This window comes from Patagioenas fasciata, chromosome 8 (assembly GCF_037038585.1).
Source record: "Patagioenas fasciata isolate bPatFas1 chromosome 8, bPatFas1.hap1, whole genome shotgun sequence".
Taxonomy (NCBI): domain Eukaryota; kingdom Metazoa; phylum Chordata; class Aves; order Columbiformes; family Columbidae; genus Patagioenas; species Patagioenas fasciata.
In genome coordinates this window covers 15462777-15472173 of record NC_092527.1, presented here as the reverse complement: position 1 = coordinate 15472173, position 9397 = coordinate 15462777, and positions in this window count along the sequence as shown.

Sequence of the window (9397 nt, the reverse complement as noted above, 5' to 3'; positions counted from 1 at the left end):
TCAGCAGGAACAAGAAAAGGGAAAACAAACAAACAAACACACCAACCCCCATCCCCGCCCCCTCCCCCCCCCAACAAACAAAACCCCACCAAACCCACAACAACAACACCCCACAAAACTGAAAAAAAGACTAAACACAGCCCTGAAGGAATCTGGTAAACATGATATGATCAGAAAAATCAACCCCCATTCAATACTAATAGATGCAATGTCTCGCTAAATGTAATATTTTCTACTATATTTACTCGTAACTGTTAACTCACATGCATGCTGCTTTGGATTTGGGAGCACTTACAAATCTTTTTTTTGACAACAATGAACCCTTGACTTCACATGCACGCAGCTAGGGTAGCCAAAATGATCCCCTTAGGGAGGAGAACCAGAACATAGGTCCATGACAAGCAATATCTAGTGTAGAAGCCACAGAAAACAGTGAGGGAAGAAGGAAGGCACCAGCATGCATACCAAGCTGTAAGTGTTCTTATTGGGTAATTGAAAGGTGAATTGCTCAACAAGAACAGCAGTTAATCTACAGAGTATTGACAAGGAACCAACTCTGGTTTTAGATGTGGTTCTATTGCAACATAAGAATTACAAAAACTCTCTTTGTGGGGAAATTTTACTCAAATCAGATAAACAAACTACACTAATGTAGAAAGCAAATCTTATTTGATTGTGGCACAAATATGTATATTTAGCTGTAGACATTAGGTAAAAATTATTTAGAAATGGGTGTTATTACAAAAACAGATCTTCTGTGTAATTTAATCTTTGCCCATGATCCTGTACTACTGAACAGTATATGCTGTTTTCCCCTCCTGTCTCTATCTTTTGATTCTGAAGTTAATAAACTACCAAAAAGCCTAAGTGAGCCTGTATCTCAATGATATTTTCAGCTTCTAATTACCTAAGTTGCTTTTGAAATTAAGATAGTTCCTATGCTTTCTTGACTGTTTATTTTTTTCCAAACTACCATGTGAATATTCCTTTTATGGTTATCTAACACATTAAATTATGGAATTTTGCTTAATTTTTGGTTTTTCAAATGTTGCCTGGAATTCTAGGATCACAATAATAGCCTAGTCTCTGTAATAACGTTTTTCCCATTGTATTGATTTTATTCATTATTGTGAAAATTAGAGTAGCCAACAGTATAGAACATTGAAGCTCTTCAGATAAAGCACATGTATTTTTAACGGAGCTTTTATTTTTGCTACTAGCGAAAAACCTTATATTTCTGTGGTCTCACTCCATAGAAACAGGCTATGTTTTTAGTAAATATTTATTTAGTGGATAGTAAAACAAGAAAATACAGTTCAGAAGACTGAATGTTTTTCAGAACTATGAAAAACACAGCAAGATGAACAAAAATTAAACACAGAAAATATTTCCACCATCTCTGGCTTCATAAAGCCTAGTCCATTATCGAAGGGCATACAAAAGATTGTCAGATCACTTCTCTGTACACATTGTAATAAATATTCAGTCTTTTTTGACTGCTTGCATTCTCTCTTCCACTGAAAATAATTGTTTTTATTTCCTCATAAACAAGAATCACCAAATTCTTATGGCTCCTAACTGTGGCATGATCAACACTACAAAGTAAGCATTGCAAATGTAGATATTTTACATTGACTTACTTAAACTGTGCTTGGTCTTTCACTGGGATTTGCTTAATATAACCCTTGCCTCCATTTTAAGCAAGCCCTGGAGAAACATAAAGAGAAAAAAGTTTGAAACTGTGACTTCCTCTGGATTCTCAGAGTTATGTCCACTCAGCCAAGAAGCATAATTAAACATCTTTCTCTTGCACTTTTTGTCATGTGCACACACATATATATATATTAGAATATATTCCATTTGCAATGCTTCTGTTCTATTAACTTGTCTTATCTATTTGATATGGAGTTTTTCACCACAAGAATCATGACTGCATACAGCTGCTACCAAAAAACAGGCCCTAATTTTCCTGTTTTGGCACTATATATTAGCATAATGCAAATTTACTATTATTATTGAAACCATCACCCGGAAAGAGCTTCTTATTTTTGCAACTAGCATGATACTGAATCACAAGACAAGTGTGGATTTGTATTATTATCAGTTTTATCTATTAGTACCCACAGACTTCATTGTTCCACACAAAGTAAAAGAGAATGGTCTATGTCATTTCAAGTTCATATCTAAGAAGGGTATTCAAGAAGCATATTCTTAAAATTTTTAACACCCCACATAACAATTTGACCACAGATGCATCCATACTTCTACATGAAACATTGTGCAGATTCACGGGTCACTAGGGACGCATCAATACGATAGATTTCTTTTGGTTGAGAGAATATATGGCTGTTTTAACTCTAGCATCGCAACGCAAGATTGAAGTTGCCAGTTCTGCTCCATGGCAGCACTGGTAGTTACCAGGTTTAGATCCAATCAGCTATTTCAAACTCCCTCTTGGCTGCAGCTTGAAAAGAACAAGGGAGGACACAGTGAGGCAGAGGATACTTAAAATAAATCTTGACTGATGCAGCGGCTGAGGAAAGAGTTACACCACTTTATCACGTTCCCTTTGTACAATGTTAAATCTAAATTAATTAAATAAATCTGTTGATGAAATCACCCTATAAATGTGACAGCACATCATAATTCACTGCAGCTGCAAGAATAGGGAGCAGATGGAAGACGCTGGATTTTTCTTTGAGCTCAAGTGCCATTTTGCTGGTCCTATTCTATTTCTTTTAAGATCACTACAAGTGCAAAGGGCCTGATTCTGCAGCTGCTTCTTGCACAGTACTTCACTGTGAGGAAACTTCCCACGAAAACAAAGCAGCTGCAGAACTGTACCTTTCACATTTCGCTCATTCATAGGAGTAAAATCCTGGCCTGTATTAGACTGGTTGAAGTGAGGACAAAAATTGGCTTTAATTGTAGTCCATTAACAAGTGAAATGATCCTCCCTGTTGTCCTCCCATTATGCACTGTACATTAAACAGAGTTCTTTTAACAAGGGTAATTGTTTCCTCTGAAGTTCAAGCTCCAGTACCAACAAGCAATGTGCATTTGGCTCAGAGCAGGCAGCACCTCAAACAGAGCACTACGTGCTTGAGGCTAGCTAGAACTGAAACTTCTTCATTCACCTTTACACCACGCAAAGCGAACAAGGAGGAAAAGAAAATACTAAATTAAAATAATTTTGAATAGCCAATATGTCCCGAATGAAAACAGGAGTGACTTGGGCACTGTTTCAGGAACAATTTGTAGCTTTGCGTAAGATGGGGCTGCCAGCCAGGCTCCCAGGAGCAGGATGGCCACTGTGGCCAGGAGCCCGCACAAGCGATTTTGCTGCAGACGGGGCTGCACACTGCAGGCAGAGGCGCTGGCAGCTTGCTGGAAACTGCCAGAGCTGCTTTGCTCCACGCTTTATTCCTTAGGTCATGACACAGCAATGTGGGAAAACGGGAGAGTGATAGGCAGCTCTTGGTCTCTACTTTCATCTTCAGGTTCCCAGGGAAAAAAACTGGCAGAATGCAGAGAGATGTTTATTATCCTCGTCAGAGGAAGCCAGCGTGCTGTTGCTCCCTGTCCTGGGGAGGGACAGTAATGCTTAAGTATCAAATTGGGTTGATTTGTAGCAACTTGTAGTCTCACCCAAAAGTGTGCTGAAGGCAATACTAATCTTTCCACATGCTTTGCTGGATTTAAGGTTTTTTCAATTCTCTCTGAAAATTGCTATCAGTCTCTGATGAGTAGCAAAGGTAATCTCCAAAACATGAATCAGATGGGAAAGAAAGACCAGGGAATCTGCAAAATGCCCATATCTAGATACCATGCTCTGACAAATGGGAGTGATTCCCGTAGAGTACGGGTTGAGTCCACTAGAAGGTTGGGACTTATCTCCCCTTCTCACTAAAAGCTGGCCTTGGAAATGAGGATAAACAGTGGTAATATATTAAACATTCTCAGGAGCATCTGCCCAAACACTAACTACTAAAGACAATAAAAGGCATAGAAAACCACCCTTATTTTACTGAGAATGCTGCTCAGTGGTTGTGTAGTGCATGGACAATAATAATGATCAAGCTGTGGGAGGAGATAAGCATCTCTTTTTCCACTGAGGTGCCTGGACATGGTAACTATACTGTGCTTCCCAGCTGCCCAGTCTGCATCCTTGTGGTTTATAGGCAGCAACATGTGAAGACAGGTAATGCATCTATCCTGAGATGAACAATAATAATGATTGGAGTCAGGCTTCAAATTTAAGAGTTTCCAGAAGCCAGTCTAATAGAACAGGGTCAGTACAGAGCTGAAAAAGTTACACGTTACTCTACCTCCACATTTCATCATCTACCATACTTTTAAACTTGATTTTGAAAGTTTAAGAATTCTGTACACCATTTTGCCTGCCACTCATTAGCTTATCATTCTTTCTTCCTACTCTGTGATTTGTTAGGCATATTTGAAAGCTTAGACTTATAAAACCAATTCTTAAGAACTTAAAGATCAAGAGTGCGTTTTAATTGACACTAACATGACAATCTCAGATCCAGAACATTTGCGTTAATGTTAATTTTCAGATCTCACAAACTTACTGGATAATTGCAGCCTATTTATATTGGAAGTTGAATAGTTACTTTGTTTCTCTTAAATCCTGGTAGTCAGCAGCCTGTTTGTCAATAAGATCATCATAGCACATTCAAGAGAAAGTGAAACTGCTCAACAAAACCATGTTATGAGGTCTAGATAAAAGACCTTAATGATTGCTTCTATTATATTACAGAATTCTAAACTTTACCAGTTTCAGGAAAATGCAATAAAAATTTTCCTTTCCAGTATTTTTTTTCTTTTTTATGGGGGTGGGGGCGGGGAAGACCATTGCTAGTTTTTATTTGCATCAATAGCCTGAAAATATGAAGGGGTTGTGATTGAAACGGCTGATACTGGCCTGTTGAAATGACATATTTTCATGTTCTGAGAATGGTTACAATGGTTTTGAAATTAAACCTTTTGGGTGGAATGCAACTAAGGGAAGAGGACAAATGTTCTGTAATTAGATAATGAACAGAAACAAACCTGCAAATGAGAAAGCACATAAGGACCAAAAAGGTGACTAATTTACTGAAGAGGTAAAATGAGGGTTTTCTTTGCTGCTGTTGGGTTGTTTTGGGGGTTCTTTTTTGGCTTCCCCTCCCCCTGCTATTATTCTTTATTTTTAAATGTCAATTAAAGTAAGCTCTTTTCTAATATGGAAAAAAAATCTTTCTGAAAATGACCTTATTTTTAGTAGAAACATGTAATATTCAAGTAGGCTAAATGTGGTTCTCAATGCATTACGCTCTTAGTATGTAGGTCACAATTTGGTTAAAAATTAAATATTTAAATACAGAGCAAACTCCTGATCATGCCTTCCTAAACTGAAACTTGAGATCACATCACAGGGACAAACTGAATTACTCTAGAGGTACAATATGGAATAGCTCAGCTAGTGCCGGTATTGTTATTAAAAAAATGAAATATCATGGCACAAAGCCATAAGGTGCTTGAGTGAACAAAAAAAATCTTTCTGACTTGGCTGAGTACTGTGTGGATATGCCAGCAATGCACACACATTCAAAACAATGCAAAGTTAACAGCTGACCTATCTACGTGCCAAGCCATTGATTTGCAGGGCCAGAAGTATATATCACAATAATAAAACCAAAAAGAACAATTAAAATAATACCCCCAAAAATTAATAAAGTCATCATCTTCAAGGAAACAAGCAGGAAAAATGTATGTCCAAATAGCCTAATTTAGGTATGAGTTCAAGACTAGTCATCAAAAAGCAACAGTGAAAGAACAGAGAGATTCAGATTTGACTGTGTTATATTAATCTCTAAATTACTTAGTTACTATTAACAACTGTCATGCAGCATGTGAGAACAAGTTTTGCACAGCAACAACAAGATTTTCCCATGTAGATTTATCACAAAAAAACCAAACCAAAACAAACAAAAAAGTGATGGCCAGCTGTGACTGTGGTTTCCTGGGAGCAGTCGCTCATTTTTAACTTTCTGTGTCTCCATAGTCTACACTATGACATAATAATATGTCCATTGATGACAGCAGATTTCAGAAATGGGCAAAATGCCTTGAGAACTGGGGGGATAAATTAGCTTTATCATATTTCACTGGTGATTTTATGCAAGTGTAGTAGGCGATATGAGATTTGTCCCTCTAAACCTTTCAGTTGCTTGTCCTGCCATTGTGACAGATGGCAATCAGAGAGCACTGTCTTTATTTTACAACAGTACTGAAAAAATAACTGATGTGAACTGGTAAATCTTGTGCAGAACTTTCGTTCCAGAGCTGTCCTCCTACTCTACATGTCCTTCTACATGTAGAAAAGCTTTATAGTAGGCTTTCTTAATGATCTATAATATTGATTTTAGGTTTTTTAAATAGTGAATCCAACAGTTTCAAATTAAGCAGAGAACACTGCACCTGATTTGTGAACTGTCTTAATATGAATAACTAAAAATATCTCTATCAGTCTATTTATATCAACTCCTAGCTTTACACAATACAGCTTGAACTTTTTCTCGCATATCATTGCTAGAAATGCTAACTATCTTATTAACATTACACACATCTACTCATCATTATGACAGAAAAACAACATGATCATATTTACAGCAAGAGTCACAGCTGGGTGTCTCTTACAAAATGAAATTAGTTTTGATTTTGTGTCATGACAATGTTCATTAATGACATGTACTCTAGAAGGACGAGATCGCACAGATCTATGAATCATCGCAACAACAAAAAATGAGTATCTTAGTGAGGGTCCCCCATGCCTCTCTCCTCTATCTGACTTCTCACGTATATTAGATGCTCTTCATGTAAAATTGCTGGAATTTGACTCCCTCTGCCCTTCAAGGAGAAACCCCATGGGATACAAGGAGGATACAATAAATACATATATTAAACCATCAATAAAGCCTCAACAGGTCCTGTTAACCATCTGAACAGAAGTGTTATTCAGATAGATAATATGATAAAACACACACAAAAGCTGAACGTGTTCCTGTGCTGCCTCTTCTTTTTAGTGTTAGAAATGAGCTAGCTCTGAGAAAGCCCTTAGCTGAATTTGCAACACAAGTTTAAAATACTTTGTCTTGGAAAAACAATGTCAACGTTTTCTAGAGAAGCTTACATCTGGAAACAAAGTCACCCAAGTTATAAGATATTTGAGGCAAGGAGCAGTTTTACTCTGCATCTGCAAAATATCTGATAATTCTTGAGAAGTGGATAAATAATAAAAATTACTATGATCTCTTAACTTCTCTAGCAACATTTGAACATTTTAATATCCAGGCAAATCTACTTATCTGTAATAAAATTATGTCATTTATAAAAAGCATAAATTGCCATGTGAACAGCAATACTGTAAACACAGAGATAATACTAAAACTAATCTGTATGGGAGCACTGAAGGCTACAGGCTAGAAATGTGCACAAATAAGTTTCAGCTTAGATATAAAAAAAAAGTTAGAAGATAGAGTTTAAATAAAATAATTATAAGGAATTCCTTTGGTATCTAGTTGATTTTCTATCTGCAGTAAATCGATTTGGAACCACAGTCTTTCTCCCTCCATGTGTAAAATAGTACAAGTACAACTGATACTCAATGTAAGGAAGGAAACATCACAACTTTCCTCACCAAAGAGTCTTTCTCCTTTTCTTAATTTAACATACATTAAAACAGAAATTCTGTAGTTGAATGAGTATATTTAAAGGATATTTTCTCAACTTTTTCCCTAATGTCTTTTTTTTTTTTTTTTAATTAAAAAAAATTCTTAATTTTAATGAAACAGCAATATTTGCTTTTGAGACCAAACTTTAGACACAAACTGCATTGGCCCAATGCTTGAGAAACTGGTTTTAGTGTGCCCTGGTTAAGCACTAAAATGTTGAACTTCATTTTCTAAATGGCTATGGTAGAAGAGCAGCATGTAATACAAAAGATAACCTCCCAAACTTGAAGAGGATTGCAAAAACATAAAAGTGCAGACAGTGTCTGACCAGCCATCACTTTCTCCTCCATAGGTAGAGAAGAGACTGCGGTATTACAATTTCTGAATGGTTAATGTTCACTTCATACCTAATAAGACAAAAAGCTTCCTGCAAGAGGTAATTGCCACAGCGCAGTGGGAGTGGATGTGGTGAAAGGCCGTGGTGTATCAGCCCATCCACCTTATTTCGTATACGTTTTGGCAAATGACACAGAAAAATCCATACCTATTCAGAGAGTGAGAAGCTGCTTCAAGCAGTCATGCTGCAGGCTCCAACAAACTTTTCAGAGCCCTTAGGAAACCTTGTGTAGGACGCATGGTACTGGTGTGGTAATAACTCTTCAAAAAGAGGGAAAAATGACAGAAGAGGAATCTATGATAGTCTCTGGGGCTGGTTCGCATACAAGCTAATAAGAAATAATTCTACTGAAGTTAACTGATATTTGTAAGGATAATATGAAAGTAAATGGGAAGAGCATTAGACTTTTAAAGACGTAGTTACATGTTCATTTATCTTAGTGACAGTACATGGTAAATAGGTCTCGGCACTCTTTCTTGTCCTGCCAAGTGCTTATTCCTACCATCCACAACTGTAATACAAAATACTTTCTACTGCTGGCTCCTGAAAAGCATTTATGTAAACAACCGCGTGCATGTATCTGCTTAAACACATAGCTACACGCCAGGAAAGAAAACTGGCCTACTAAAATGATGTTTAAAAGAAAAACTACAATCTTTACCAGTAGGAAAAAATAAAAATAATTTTTAAAAAAAGAACGAACCAACAAAATACAAAATAGTTTCCAACAAAAATATAAAGTACATTTTCTATTGAACAATGTTTAAGGGTAGTTTTTTGGAAGATGATCTAAAAATACGTGGCTAGCTTCCTCTGACAGGCTACATTTTCAATTTCACACATTATGTGAGCTTGTGAATCAATGGCTCAGAAATGTTCCTCTTCACTCTAGTCAATTGTGCCTTGCAGCCTTGTTATGCTATGGCTGGGCAGGCACCCAATTCCCAGCTTGCCACCTCCCTGACAGATGTTATTTCCAGGGATATTGGAAGTTTCTAAAGAAAATGCCAAATTAAGAGCACTTGGTAGTGGCCATCTTGATCAAACAAGTTTGACAGAAGGAAACAAAGACCAAAGTGATCCAGTGGTCAATTCGGAACCAAGAAAGCACATTAGAGAAGAGAGAAATGCTTCCCCGGCAACCGAGGCAGGCACAAGCACCCTGCAGAGCCCAGGAGCTACGAGTCGCACCACAGGAACAGGTCCTCAGCCCTGCACAGAGCCAGGGATCTCTCCCCACTCCGAGGGCTATCTAAAAGGGAGAGGG